The following is a 15,465-nucleotide window of genomic DNA, read 5'->3' on the forward strand; positions in this document are numbered from 1 at the left end:
TTTCATGTTTATTACAACATTCTTAACAATGTCCAAGACATGAAAACAATTCAGTTGTTTGGGATGAAAAATGAGTGAATAAAGATGGTGTGGTGTATACACACCACGGAATAATATTCAACCATGAAAAAGAAGGTAGTCCTGTTTTTGTCACAACATGAACTGATCATGTGGGCATTATGATAATTGAAAGAAATCACACAAGGAAAGGCAAATTCTGCATAAACTCACTTAGGTGTAGAATTATAAAAAAAAAAAAAACAGGTTCCTAAGAAAAAATCAGATTTTTGGTTACTAGAAGTTGGTGGTGGGAGAGTTGGACATAGGTAGTTAAAAGATAAAAACGTCTAGGTATGAGATAAATAAGTGCTGGAGATATAATGAACAACATAATAACTATAGTTAATACTGCTTTATGGTACATTTGAACATTGCCAAGAGAGTAAATCCTATGTTTTCATCACCAGGAAATAAAAATTGTAACTATGTGATGTAATGGATGGTAAGTAAACTTATTGTGGTAATTATTTCACAATCTATGTATACTGAGTCATTATGCTGTAGACCTCAAACTTGTACTGTGCTGTATATCAATTCTATCTCAATAAAATTGAAAAAAAAGATTACATTATATACCATTAGTGAAATGCAAATAAAAATATCACTGAGATACCACTACACACCTATTAGAATAGCTGAAATACAAAATACTAACAACACTAAATGCTGACAAGGATGTGGAGCAACAACAACTCTTATTCATTGCCAATGGAAATGCAAAATGCAAAATGCATCCACTGAATTTGGAAGCCTTGTTTCTTACAAAACTAAACATGCTGTTACCATATGATCCAGCAATCACATTCTTTGATATTAATCCAAAGGAACTGATAACAATTTATGTCCACAGAAAATTTATGGCAGCTTTATTCATAATTTCCAAAATTTGGAAAGAAACAAGGCGTCCTCTAAGTGGATCCATGGATAAATAAACCGTGGTACATTCAGATAATGGAGTATTATTCAGTACTAAAGAGAGATATTAAGCCAAGAAAAGACAAGGAGAGACCTTAAATGAATATTTCCAGTCTTGAAAGGCAATCTACTCTCTGATTCTAAGTGTATAACATTCTGGAGAAGGCAAAGGTATTGTGAAAAAAAAGACAGGTGATGGCTAGGGTTTGGGGAAGAGACAGGGATGAACAGGGCATTTTTGGGGCAGTAAAACTGTACGATATTATCAAGGTTGATAGGTGTCATTTGCATTTGTCAAAATGTTTGTAATGTACAACACCAGGAGTGAGCATAATGTAAAGTTTAGAATTTGACTGATAATGTGGTGTTAATATTGTTTTATTGATTGTAACATGTGTATTATATTGTCACTGGGAGGTTGATGGTGGAGAAGCTGTTTGTGTTCATGGGGAGGGAAGAGAGGACAGAGGTAGCTTATGGAAACTTTCTGTATTTATCACTCAGTTTTGCTGTGAACCTAAAAGTGTTCTACCAGAGTCTATTAATTGAAAAAAAAAAAAAAAGACCCACAAGTAAATTTGCATAGATAATTGCAAATATATACCCAAAAAAACAAATATTGCAAAGTGAATCCTAAAATATAAAGTCTTTATCCCTGACTTGTGGGTATTTTGAGTGGTTTTTATTTCCTAAAGTGCGGTTTTCAGGATTCTTTATAACTTGTACAATGAAATGAACTTGTGTTAAGAAGATTAGTGAATTTTTTGAAGTTTATTCTGTATGAATCACTGATTTAAAATCATGAAGAGGCTTGCCCTCGAAGTGGATATTGTAAAGTCCAACCAATGAAACTAAATTCTGCAAAAATTTGTTAAAATGAGTAGAGATGATAGACAAGGATGAAGATGTCAGAGGAGTAGGACATGGAGTGCAACTCTTCCCACAAATACATCAAAATGTATCTACAAGTGGAGCAATTTGCACAGAACATCTACTGAATGCTGTCAGAAGACCTCAGACATCTGAAAGGGAAAGAAAACTTCCACACAACTGGGGAGGACAAAAGAAAAAATAATAAAAAAGATAGAGAAAGGAATTGGGATGGGACTGCACCCCATAGAGGGAGCTATGAAGGAGTAAAAGTTCCTCAACCCTGGAAAGTCCCCTCACTGTGGGGAGATCAGCCTAGATGAAGGGGGAGCTCTGGGGCCTTGGAGGAGAGTGCAGCAACCCGTTTGAAGAAGGCAAGGTGGAAAGTGACCCGCACAGATGGTTGGTACCACCATCCTGCACTCCACAGCCTAAGACACACATCTTCTGGTGTGGGTGGGGGCTGGATGCTGAAGCTTGGGCTTTGGAGGTCAGACCCAGGGAGAAGACTGGGTTAGCTGCACAGAGACAGCCTGAAGGGGCTAGAGTATGGCAAATGATGGTGTACTTGGAAGAAGCCTGGGCCCACCAGAGAGGCAATGTACCACTGTTGGGGGACATGTGAAGAGAAGGGTAGGATCAACATAGGAGCTTCTTTCCTGTACATGCTCTTAGGCATCAGGACAACTCCTACACAAGCTTCAGGGGCGGGAACAACTACAAGACCCATGAGCAGTGTAGGTGCCTAGCACTGCCCCTGCTTTCCTGGGAGTGCATGGGCCACCACTGCCACCGGGAAAACAAGAACCAGGGGGGCCATTTGCTGCCCCCACCATCTGGGGAGAGTGTATGGGCTTTGAGCAGGTGCTGGTTGCTGCCCTGGCTGTCCCAGGAGTTCACAGGCACCCGCCCCTGAGAAAACCATGCGCAGGCTCTGATTACTGCCCCCACTATCCTAGGAGCACACATGGGCTGCCACACAGGCACACCCTCTATCAAGGGGATAACAGTCAACATATGCTGAGGAAAGAAGCAGCAAGGATACAAACTAAAAGCAGCCCCTCCATTCCAGGCAAGATGGAGGAGTAGAACTTAGAGAAGAGTTAACACCTATCCTTCTGAAACTATTTCAAAAATTGCAGAGAAAGAAACACTTCCAAATTCATTCTTTGTGGCCACCACCACCCTGATACCAAAACCAGACAAAGATATCACACACACACACACACAGACACACACACAAATTACAGGCCAATATCCATGATAAACAAAGAAACAAAAATCCTCAACAAAATACTAGCAAACCAAATCCAATAATGCATTAAAAGGATCATACACCATGATCAAGTGAGATTTATACCAGTTATGCAAGGATTTTTCAATATCTGCAAATCAATCAACATGATACATATTAAAGTGAAGAATAAAAACCATATGATCATCTCAATAGATGCAGAAAAGATTTTGACAAAATTCAATGCCCGTTTATGATTTAAAAAAAAAAAAAAACCCTCCAGAAAGTGGGCATAGAGGGAACATACCTCAACATAATAAGGGCCATATATGACGAACCCACAGCTAACATCATACTTGATGGTGAAAAGCTTAAAATATTTCCACTAAGATCAAGAACAAGACAAGGACGTCCCCACTTAAAACTTTTATTTAACATAGTTTTAGAAGTCTTAGCCATGGCATTCAGAGAAGAAAAAGAAATAAAATGAATCTAAGTTGGAAAAGAGGAAGTAAAACTGTCATTATTTGCAGATGACAATATACCATACATGGAAAATCCTAAAGATGCTACTAGAAAACTAACAGAGTTCATTAATGAATTCGGTAAAGTAGCAGGATACAAAATGAATACACAGAAATCTGTTGCATTTCTATACATTAACAATGAAATACCAAAAATAGAAATTAAAGAAACAATCCCATTTACCTTTGCATCAAAAAGAATAAAATACCTAGGAATAAAGCTAGCTAAGGAGAATCAAAAACTATGATCAAATGGATGGTTGAACAAGATATGACAAAATATGTACAGGTCAAGTATGTGTATAGTTCAATACAAAACATCTGCATATAAAAAGCAAACTTTTTGTGCTTCCCTGGTGGCGCAGTGGTTGAGAATCCACCTGCCAATACAGGGGACGTGGGTTCGTGCCCTGGTCCGGGAAGATCCCACATGCCGCAGAGTGGCTGGGCCCGTGAGCCATGGAGGCTGAGCCTGCGTATCCAGAGCCTGTGCTCCACAACGGGAGAGGCCACAACAGTGTGAGGCCCTTTACCACAAAAAAAAAAAAAAAAGCAAACTTTGACAAGTATAAAGGGAAAAACATCACACAAGTAGTAGGAAACTATAGTACTACACTGTCAACAATGGATAGATCATCAGGAAAGAAAATCAATAAAGAAACAGTGTGCTTGAACAACTCTATAGATCAAATAGACCAATAGACATACACAAGAACAAAAGAATATTAATTCTTCTCAAGCACACACACAGCATTCTCCAGGATGGGTCATGCTAGGTCATAGCACAAATCTTAAGAAATATCAGAAGACTGAAGACCATTAAAAAATAATCTTTATAAAAAGTCACAATGGGGGCTTCCCTGGTGGCACGGTGGTTGAGAGTCCGCCTGCCGATGCAGGGGACGCGGGTTCATGCCCCGGTCCGGGAAGATCCCACGTGCCGCCGAGCGGCTGGGCCCGTGAGCCATGGCCACTGAGCCAGTGCGTCCGGAGCCTGTGCTCCACAACGGAGGAAGCCACAACAGAGAGAGGCCCGTGTACTGCAAAAAAAAAAAAAAAGTCACAATGGGATGAAGCTGAAAAAGTGAAAATGAGAATGACAAAAAGAAAAATGTTTTTAATTCACATGGGAAAATACAAACACTCTTAACCATTGGGTCGAGAAATCAAAAAATAAATTAGAAAGCATCTTGAGACAAATTTTTAAAAAACACAACTTACCAAAACTTATGGATGCAGCAAAAGTAGTACTAAAGGGTAAGTTTATACAAATAAAGACCTACATTTTAAAAAAGAAAGATCTTAAATAAATAACCTTATTTTACACCTCAAGGTCCTAGAGAAGGGAGAACAAACAAAGCACAAACTTAGCAGAAGGAAGGAAATAATAAAGATTAGAGTAAAAATGAACAAAACAGAGATTAGAAACAATTAAAAATTGAGTTGAATTAAAAAAATTTTTTAACATCTTTATTGGAGTATAATTACTTTACAATGGTGTGTTAGTTTCTGCTTTATAACAAAGTGAATCAGCTATACGTATATATATATCCCCATATCTCCTCCCTCTTGCGTCTCCCTCCCACCCTCCCTATCCCACTCCTCTAGGTGGTCACAAAACACCGAGCTCATTTCCCTCTGCTATGTGGCTGCTTCCCACTAGCTATCTATTTTACATTTGGTAGTCTACATATGTCCATGCCACTCTCTCCCTTTGTCACAGCTTACCCTTCCCCCTCCCTGTGAGTTGAATTTTTGAAAAGATAAAATTGACATATGCAAAAAAGAAAGGAGAGGTAGGGAGCAGAGATCAAGATGACAAAGTAGAAACATGTGAAGCTCATCTCCCACCACAAATACATCAACTGCATATGACAAAAAAAAAAAAAGGCATCAGGATAGAATCTGTTCCCCTGGAAGGGAGCTGTGAATGAAGAAATGTAAATGTTCCCTTGCTCTGGGAACCACCTTCACTGTCTGGGAAGGTCCACTGGGACTGGGAAGTCCACTGGGACTGACAGGGAGCTGGAGATGACTAGATTCTGCTCATGAGGAGGGTGTGGGTGCTGGCTTGCTAGCAATCAGGGTAGAGAGAGGCCACTGCCAGTAACCACAAGTCCCAGCTGTAAATGCATGCCCAGTAGGGTGCAGTTCTGGTGGCAGTGCACTTTGTGAGTGCACATATGACAGAGTTGGAGCTGATGCTGGAGCCAAGTACTAGTGCTCCCACAATGGGGGTGGGTCTGGGGGTGGGTGCAGCAGCAGTGGAGTTTGTTGGGGTGTACGGTGTATGGCAGGCAAAACCACAGAATCACAAGTCCCAGCAGACAGCCCCTACGGAGGGGTACATAGTGGCTCCTTTCCTGGCAGTAGTGCTCCAGTTCTGCCTGCCAGTTTGAAGCTCAGTCTGAGGGCTTCTACTCCAACAAATGGGGAGCAGAACCCAACCCTGTCCTGTGACAGCCACGGAGCAAAGAGGAATCCCTGTCCAACATCTAGCTCAGGATCTGTTCATCACAACACTAAGCACACCCCTAGCAAAAGGAGAATTGCCAGCACGCTCTGAGAAAAGATGTGGTAAGTATCCTTACCAAAAACATCCCTTGCACTGAAAATATTAGACTCACACAGGGACACTTCCACATAAAAACAGCCTTTCAAGACTATGGTAGATAACTGTTTCTCCTAAGTTCATAGAGACAGAGAAAATAAAGTAAAATAGAAAAGGAGAGGAACAGCTCACAGTTAAAAGAACAAGAGAAACCCCCTGAAAGAAAGAAAACAGTAAAACAGACCTCTCTAGTCTACTAGACCCTGAGTTGAAAAAGGAGATAATAAAAATGCTAAAGTAATTAAGGAAGATTATCAATAGAAATGCAGATTACTGTAACAAGAAAGTAGACATTATAAAGTGGAACCAATAAAGGGTAGACAACTCAACTGCCAAGATAAAAATTGAGCTAAAAGTAATAAATAGCAGACTAAATAATGTAGAAGAAAAAATAAGTGGTCTTGAAGATAGAATAATGGGAATTACCCAATCAGAACATCAGGCAGAAAGACAAGTGAAAAAAAAGAAAAGAAAAGAAGAAAGCAATATACAATAACATGGGATAATATAAAGCATACAACCTATACATAATAGGGGTTCTAGTATAGAAGGAAATGAAAAGGCGCTTGAAAATGTACTTGAAGAAATTGTGGCTGAAAACTTCTCAAACTTAAAGAAGGAAAGATATCCAGGTATGAAAAGCACAGTGTCCCAAATAAGATGAACTTAAACAGACCCACACCAAGACACACCATAAATAAAATGGCAAAAGTTAAAGATAAAGAGAGGATCCTAAAAGCAGCAAGAGAAAAACAAAGAGTCAGTTACAAGTGAACCCCCCTCAAGGCTATCAGCTGATTTCTCAACAGGAAATTTGCAGGCCAGAAGGGAGTGACATGATGTATACAAAGTCCTGAAAGCAAAAAACTCTTAAACTAGGATACTCTATACAGCAAAATTATCATTTAGAATAGAAGGAGAAACTAAGAATTTCCCAGACAAGCAAAACTCAAAAGAATACAGCAATGCTAAAATTATCCTAAAAGAAATATTGAAAAGTCTTCTGTAAGTAGAAAGAAGCAAGAATCTATAGAAAAGGGAATAACACAATAGGAAAGGCAAAACTACAAAAGGATTGATCACTTAAATAAGTCAGTTCATAGAGTAAAAAAAAAAACAGAAAATTGTCAATGTGATTATAATTACAACTAACAACAAAAGAATAAACATGAAGATGTAGACAAGGACATCAAAATCGCAAAATGTGGGGAAAGGGAGTTAAAAAATGTACTCCTTTAGAACGTATTTGAGCTTATGTGGCTATCAGTCTAAAGCAAGAAGATACAGTTATGGGTTAACATAGTTAAAAACCAGGGTAACCTCAAATCAAAAAACATACAATAGATTCACAAAAAAAAAAAAAAGAAATGAACTCAATAATATTACAAAAGAAAAGCATTAAACCACAAAAAAGAAAAACAGAAGCAGAAAGGAACAAAGAGCTACAAAATCAACTGGAAAAAAGTTTAAAATGGTAATAAATATATATTTATCAATAATTACTTCCAATATCAATGGACTAAATGCTCTGATCAAAAGACATAGAGTGGTAAATTAGATTTTTTTAAAAAAAACAAGGAAAGAAAAAAAATTTACAACATGCTGCCTACAAGAGACTCACTTTATGGTGAAAGATACAGATTGAAAGTAAGGGGATGAAAAAAAATTGCATGTAAATGGTTGTGACAAGAAAGTGAGACAAAATAGACTCTAAATCAAAGTCATAATAAAAGACAAAGAAGGACACTATTTGATAACAATGGTATAAATACAAGAAGAGGATATGATACTTCTTAACATATAGGCACCCAATATAGGAGCACCTAAATATATAAAAAATGCTAACAGAAAAAAAGTGAGAAATGGACAGGCATACAATAATTGTAGGAGACTTAACTCCCCACTGATATCAACAGACAGACCCTCTAGATGGAAAATTAATAAGGTAACAGAGATCCTAGATAACAAAGTAGCATAGCTGGACTTATTGATATGTACAGGACACTACATCCAAAACAAGAATACACATTCTTTTCAAGCATGCATAGAACATTCTCTAGGATTAATCACATACCAAGACACAAAACAAGCCTCAACAAAGAGGTTAGAAATTATTTTAAGCATCTTTTCTGACCACAGTGCTATGAAACTAGAAATCAACCATAGAAAGAAAAACAAGAAAGAAAAAAAAAAGATTACATAGAGACTAAACAACATGCTACTGAAAAACCAGTGGGTCAATGCTTAAATCAAAGAGGAAATCAGAAAATACTCTGAGACAAATGATAATGAAAACACAACCTTAGAAAATCTATGGGATACAGCAAAACAGTTATAAGAGGGAATAGCAACACAGGACTTCCTCAACAAAGAAGAAAACTCTCAAATAAACAACCTAACCTGTTACCTAAAAGAATTAGAAAAAGAAGAAAAAACAAAACCCCCAGTCAGCAGAAGGAAGGAAGTAATAAATATCAGAGAGGAAATAAAACAGAGATAAAACTAGAAAAGGTCACTAAAACAAGAGCTGATATTTGAAAGGATAAAAAAATTTTTTTTGTGAAAGTTCTGGCCAGGCTCACCAAGAAGAAAAGAGAGAGGACCCAAATAAAATAACAAATAAAACAACATATACCAGAGAAATATAAAAAGAAAGAAAGAGAGAGAGAGAGAGAAAGAAAGGAAGAAAGGAAGGAAGGAAGGAAGGAAGGAAGGAAGGAAGGAAGGAAGGAAGGAAGGAAGGAAGGAAAGAAGGAAGGAAGGAAGGAAGGAAGGAAGGAAGGAAGGAAGGAAGGAAGGAAGGAAGGAAAGAAAGAAAGAAAGAAAGAAAGAAAGAAAATACTACAAACAATTACATGCCAACAAATTGGACAACCTAGAAGAAATGGTCAAGTTTCTAGAAACACACAGCCTGCCAAAATTGAGTCAAGATTAAACAGATCATTTGAACAGATCAATCACTAGAAGTGAACTAGAATGTGTAAGGAAAAACTCCCTGCAAAGTCCAGCATGGGATGGCTATACTGGGGAATTCTACCAAACATACAAAGAAGTCCTAACTAACTTTCTCAGACTATTCCAAAAGACTGAAGACAAAGAAACACTCCCAAAGTCACTCTATGAAACCACCATCACCCTGATAGGTATACCAGACAAAGACGCTGCAAAAAGAGAAAATTACAGGCCAGTATCTTTGATAAACATAGATGCAAAAGCCTCAACAAAATATTAGCAAACTGAATCCAACAATAATAAAAAGGATTATGCACCATGATCAAGTTGGATTGATTCCAGGATCACAAGGATGGCTTAACATATGCAAATTAATTAGTGTAATACACAACATCAACAAAAGAAAAGAATAAGCCACACGATCATCACAATAGATGCAGAAAAACCATTTGATAAATTTGAACATCCATTCAGGGACCATATCTCAATCCAATAAAAGTCATTTATGACAAATCCAGAGCCAACATAATACTCAACAGTGAGAAATGACATCCTTCTTGCTGAATTCTGGAAGAAGACCAGGATGCCCACGCTTACCACTTCTGTTCAACATAGCATTGGAAGACTTAGCCACAGCAATCAGGCAAGGAAAAAAAAAAAGAAAGAAAAGAAAAGAAATAAAATAAAAATAAATAAGTAAAATCCAGATTGGAAGGAAAGAGATAAAACTATCATTACATGCAGGTGGCATGATAACCTTTATAGAAAACCCTAAAGACTCACACAAAAACTAATAAAATAATTCAACAATGTAGCAGGATAAAAAATTAATATACAGAAATAAGTTGCATTTATTTACACTAACAATGAAATATCAGAAAGAGCAAGTAAAAAAGCAATCCCATTTCAAACTGCATTAAAAAACATACCTAAGAATAAACATAACCAAGGAGGTTGAAGACTTAGATACTGAGAACTGTAAAACATTGTTACGGGAAATTGAAGATGATTCAAAGAAATGGAAAGATATCCCATGGTGTTGGATTGGAAGAACTAATATTGCTAAGATGGCCACATTACCCAAAGCAACCTACAGACTTAATGTGATCCCTATCAAATTACCCATTACTCTTTTCACAGAACTAGAACAAGTAATCCTAAAATTTACATAGAACCACAAAAGATCCAGAATTGCCAAAGCAATCCTGAGGAAAAAGAATAAAGCTAGAGGCATAACCCTCCCAGACCTCAGACAATACTACCAAGCTACATTAATCAAAATGGCATGGTACTGGCACAAAAACAAAAATATAGATCAATGGAACAGAATAGGGAGCCCACAAATAAGCTCATACACCTATGGTTAATTAATCCTTGACCAAGGAGGGAATATATGCAATGGAAATAAGACAGTCTCTTCAGCAAGTGGTGTTGAAAAATCTGGACAGCCGCATGTAAATCAATGAAGTTAGAACATACTGCATACAAAAATAAACTCAAAGTATTTTAGAGAACTAAATATAATACATAACACCATAAAAGTCCTAGAAGAGAACAAAGGCAAAATATTCTTGGACATAAATTGTAGCAATATTATCTGAGATCAGTCTCCCAAGGCAAAAGAAACAAATGCAAAAGCAAACAAGTGGAACCTAATCAAACTTAAAAACTTGCACTGCAAAGGAAATCATCAACAAAATGAAAAGACAACCTATGGAATGGGAGAAAATATTAGCAAACAATGCAATTAACAAAGGATTAATTTCCAAAATACACAAATAGCTCATTCAACTCAGTATCAAAAAAAAAACCCAACACAATCAAAACATGAGCAGAAAACCTAAACAGACATTTCTCTGAAGAAGTCATACAGATGGCCACACAATTGTCAACAATGAAAATTATTAAAGAAATCAAAACCACAATGAGGTATCACCTTACCCTGGTTAGAATGGGTACCATTGAGAAAATCTACAAACAACAAATGCTGGAGAGGGTGTGGAGAAAAGGGAACCCTCCTACACTGTTGGTGGTAACGTAAACTGGTGCAGCACTATGGAGGACAGTATGGAGGTTACTTAAAAAACTAAAGTGAAAGCTACCATATAATTCAGCAATCCACTCCTGGGTATATATCTGGAAAAGATAAAAACTCTAATTCAAAAAGATACATGCGGGCTTCCCTGGTGGCTCATTGGTTGAGAGTACGCCTGCCGATGCAGGGGACACGGGTTCGTGCCCCGGTCCAGGAAGATCCCACATGCCGCAGAGCGGCTGGGCCCGTGAGCCATGGCCACTGAGCCTGCGCGTCCGGAGCCTGTGCTCCGCAACGAGAGAGGCCCCAACAGGCCTGCGTACCAAAAAAAAAAAAAAAAAAAAAAGATACATGCACCCCTATGTTCATACCAGCACTATTTACAATAGCCAAGACATGAAAACAACCCAATTGCCCATCAACGGATAATTGGCTTAAGAAGATGTGATATATAATACATAATATATATTATATATAATGAAATACTACTCAGCCATTAAAACGAATGAAATAATGTCATTTGCAGCAACATGGATGAACATAGAGATTGTCATGCTAAGTGAAGTAAGTCTGACAAAGACAAATATCATATAATATCACTTATATGTGGACTCTAAAAAATAATACCAATGAATTTATTTACAAACCAGAAACAATCTCATAGACACAAAAAACAAAGTTATGGTTACCAAAGAGGAAAGGTCGGGGCGGGTGGAAAAGGAATATATTAGGAGTATGAGATTAACAGATACCAGCACCATGTATAAAATAGATAAACAACAAAGATTTACTGTATAGCACAAGGAAATTACACTCAATACTACAGTCAAAAAGAAAAAACCCAGTTATTGATATACTAGATTTGTGTTTATCTCTTAAACAGTTCTAGTTTCCACCTTACACAGAATAATCAGGGTGAGTGGAAAAACTCTAAAGTGAAATAAAGAATTTTATCAGTTAAAAAAACATTTTTGTAATAACCTATAATGGAAAATAATCTGATATATATATATATCTGAATCACTTTGCTCTACACGAGAAACTAACACTACTGTACTTCAAGTTAAAAAATATATAGAAGATGTAGTACTTCTTTTCTCTTTTCTTGTTAGTTTCGAGTATTCTCTCCCTCTTTTTTTTTTTTTTTTTTTTTTGCGGTACACGGGCCTCTCACTGCCGTGGCCTCTCCCGTTACGGAGCACAGGCTCCGGACGCGCAAGCTCAGCGGCCATGGCTCACCGGCCCAGCTGCTCCACGGCATGTGGGATCCTCCCAGACCGGGGCACGAACCCGTGTCCCCTGCAACGGCAGGCAGACTCTCAACCACTGCGCCACCAGGGAAGCCCCCTCTTTTTTTTTTGAGAGAGAGAAGATAAAATGTAGAGAATTTTATATATATAGATATATATAATTCAGTGATATATATATTCATTTCAAGTTAATTTTTGTGATTGTATGTCATACGTATATACAATAATACACATACATACAATCAAAACCTACATACAAATACATATGACACACAATCACAAAAATTAACTTGAAATGAATTAAGAACTGAAAAATTAAACTTAAAGTAAGAAAACTCTTACAAGAAAATATAGGAAAAAAAGCATTAAACATTAGACTTGGTAATGACTTCTTGGATATAACACCCAAGGTACCAACAACAAATTAAAACTACTAGATAAAAGAGAAAACATCAAACTAAAAATGTTCTGCATAGTGAAAGACGCAACAATATAAAAAGGCAACTTGACAAGTGGAGAAATATTTTCAAAACACATATCTAATAAGGGATTAATATACAAAATATGTAAGGAACTCAATAGCAAAAAACAAAAATAACCCAGATTTTAAAATGGGAAAAGTATGTGAATGGACGTTTTACCAAACAAAACATACAAATGGTCAACGGAGACATGAAAAAGTGCTCAACATCACTAAAGAGGGAAATGCAAATTGTAACTACAATGATATATCCCCTCACAGTTGTCAAACGGTTATTGTGAATAGAACAAAACAATAGTTGGTGAGGATATAGAGAAATTGTAAGCCAGGGACACTGTTGGTGGGAATGTAAAAGGTGCAGCATTATGAAAAACAGTATGGGGATTCTCAAAAATGAAAAATACAACTATCATATGATACAGCAATCCCACATCTGGATATATGTCCCAAGGAATTGAAATCAGAATCTTGAAGACATATATGTACTCCCATGTTTATTGCAGCATTATTCACAACAGCCAAGATATAAAAACAACCTAAATGTCCATCAGTGGTTAAATGGATGTGTTACATACACATAATTGAATATTATATTTAGCCTTCAAACAGAAGAAATTTATGTTTCATATTTATGTGAAGACATGCATTACTGTGACTAGTGAAATAAACCAGTCACAGAAGGACTAATATTGCATGATTGTGCTTATATGAGGTATCTATAGTCTAAGTCATAGAAACAGAGTAAAATGGTGGTTTCCTTGGACTGGAAGAATGGAAAATGCAGAGCTGCTATTCAGCTATACCAGTTGTCAGTGATGTAAGATGCACAAATTCTAGAGATCTGCTGCACAGCATTGTGTCTATAGTAACAATATGACATTGTATACTTAAAATTTTGTTGAGGTTGATTTAGTTATTTTTACTGCAATAAAAAATAGAATAAAATAATATTTATGCAGAAATCCATAGGCCTTAGAATGGCTAAGATAATCTTGAAATGATTAATAAAGTGAAAGGAACTATACTTTTGATATTAAGCCTTATAATTTTATTAAAAATAGAGGATATAGTTCCATCCATGCTGCTCCACACAGATCCAAAGAGCTTCTTTAGTCTCACCAAGTGCACATCCTGTTGCTCCTAATTCTAAAAGTTCTTGTGGTGGTTATGACCATTGTTTTGTAAGGCTTAATCCCAGCCCAGGATGCCTCAGACATGTCCAGTGCCTCCAGAATAAATGGAAAGAGTTTAGAACATCCAGGAGGAAAAATTCCTTTATCAAACACTGATGTGTATAATTCCGGAGCTGGTTTTCTGCGACAATTCAGAATTGCCTTCTGCATGCAAAGAGTGCCATCATACTGTTGTTGCTGCACCCTTGGAGAGGCCTCTGAAATTTCTCATGTCACGGCCTCAATGCCAATAATCCCCTTCATGAACCTCCATCACTCTGCACTAACAATGTCCTTTCAAATAATAATAAAATTTAAAAGAATAAATAGAAATAACTCCAAAAAATGCTTAACTGATTTTTTTTTTTAGTATTGCAAAACCACCTCCAATTGAATGGAGTTAAGTCTTCAGCAGATAGTGCTAGAGCAGTTGGGTGTCCATAAGGAAAATTATTGTCCCTCCAAATCTCACACCTTACTAAAAATTAGATCAAAATAGATCACATAATTAAATGTAAAACTATACACTTCTAGAAAATAAAATGGGAAGAAAAATCTTTGCCAACAAGAGCTATGAATTCTTGACACCAAATTATTCATTAAGAAAAAATTGGACCTCATCCAAATGAACTTTTGCTCTGCAAAGGACTATATGAAGAGGTAAAGACAAATTACAAGCTGGGAGAAAATATTTGCAGACCACATATCTAACAAAGGACTAGTGTCTAGAAAATATAAAGAGCACTTAGCACTCAATAAAAATATCAAATTAAACAATGATTGTAATTATATTAATTATGCTTGCATGGTTTCTGTAAATTGATGTTTTATCATGCTTTAACATTTAAGGATGGCTGTCAACTTTATTAGGGACATGAGATGTTCACCTGGTCTTCCCCACACTATTATTCAAGTATGAGTTCACAAGAGCACTACTTTTAAAGAGTGCTAAATAATCCAGAGCATCTTTTCTTTCTTTGCCTCCTTTTTCCTGTGGAAATGATAGCAAAGTGCTTGCCCATAGTTTTCCCTCTCTCTCTCTCTTTCTCTCCTTCTGCATCATGACTGACCCCGGTGTTTTCCCACTTTGTTCTGCATGGTAAACTGTTTTCCCTGGGGAGCTGTGTGTGGGAAACTTCTAAGATTTCAAGAGAACATAGATCAAATCAAGATTTCTCCTTGATCTATATTTGGGCTCCCTATATCTTAATCAAACTTCAACTATGATGAAACCAACTGGCATAGTGAACTTGAAGGAGTGGCCCTAGACAGAGAAGAGAATGCCGCTATACTGCTCTTACTTTTTATGTGGGTTTGCCAGACAACAGATGCCACTTGCACAGGCACCACTGTTTGCTGCC

This window comes from Grampus griseus (assembly GCF_964374135.1).
Source record: "Grampus griseus genome assembly, chromosome: Y".
Taxonomy (NCBI): domain Eukaryota; kingdom Metazoa; phylum Chordata; class Mammalia; order Artiodactyla; family Delphinidae; genus Grampus; species Grampus griseus.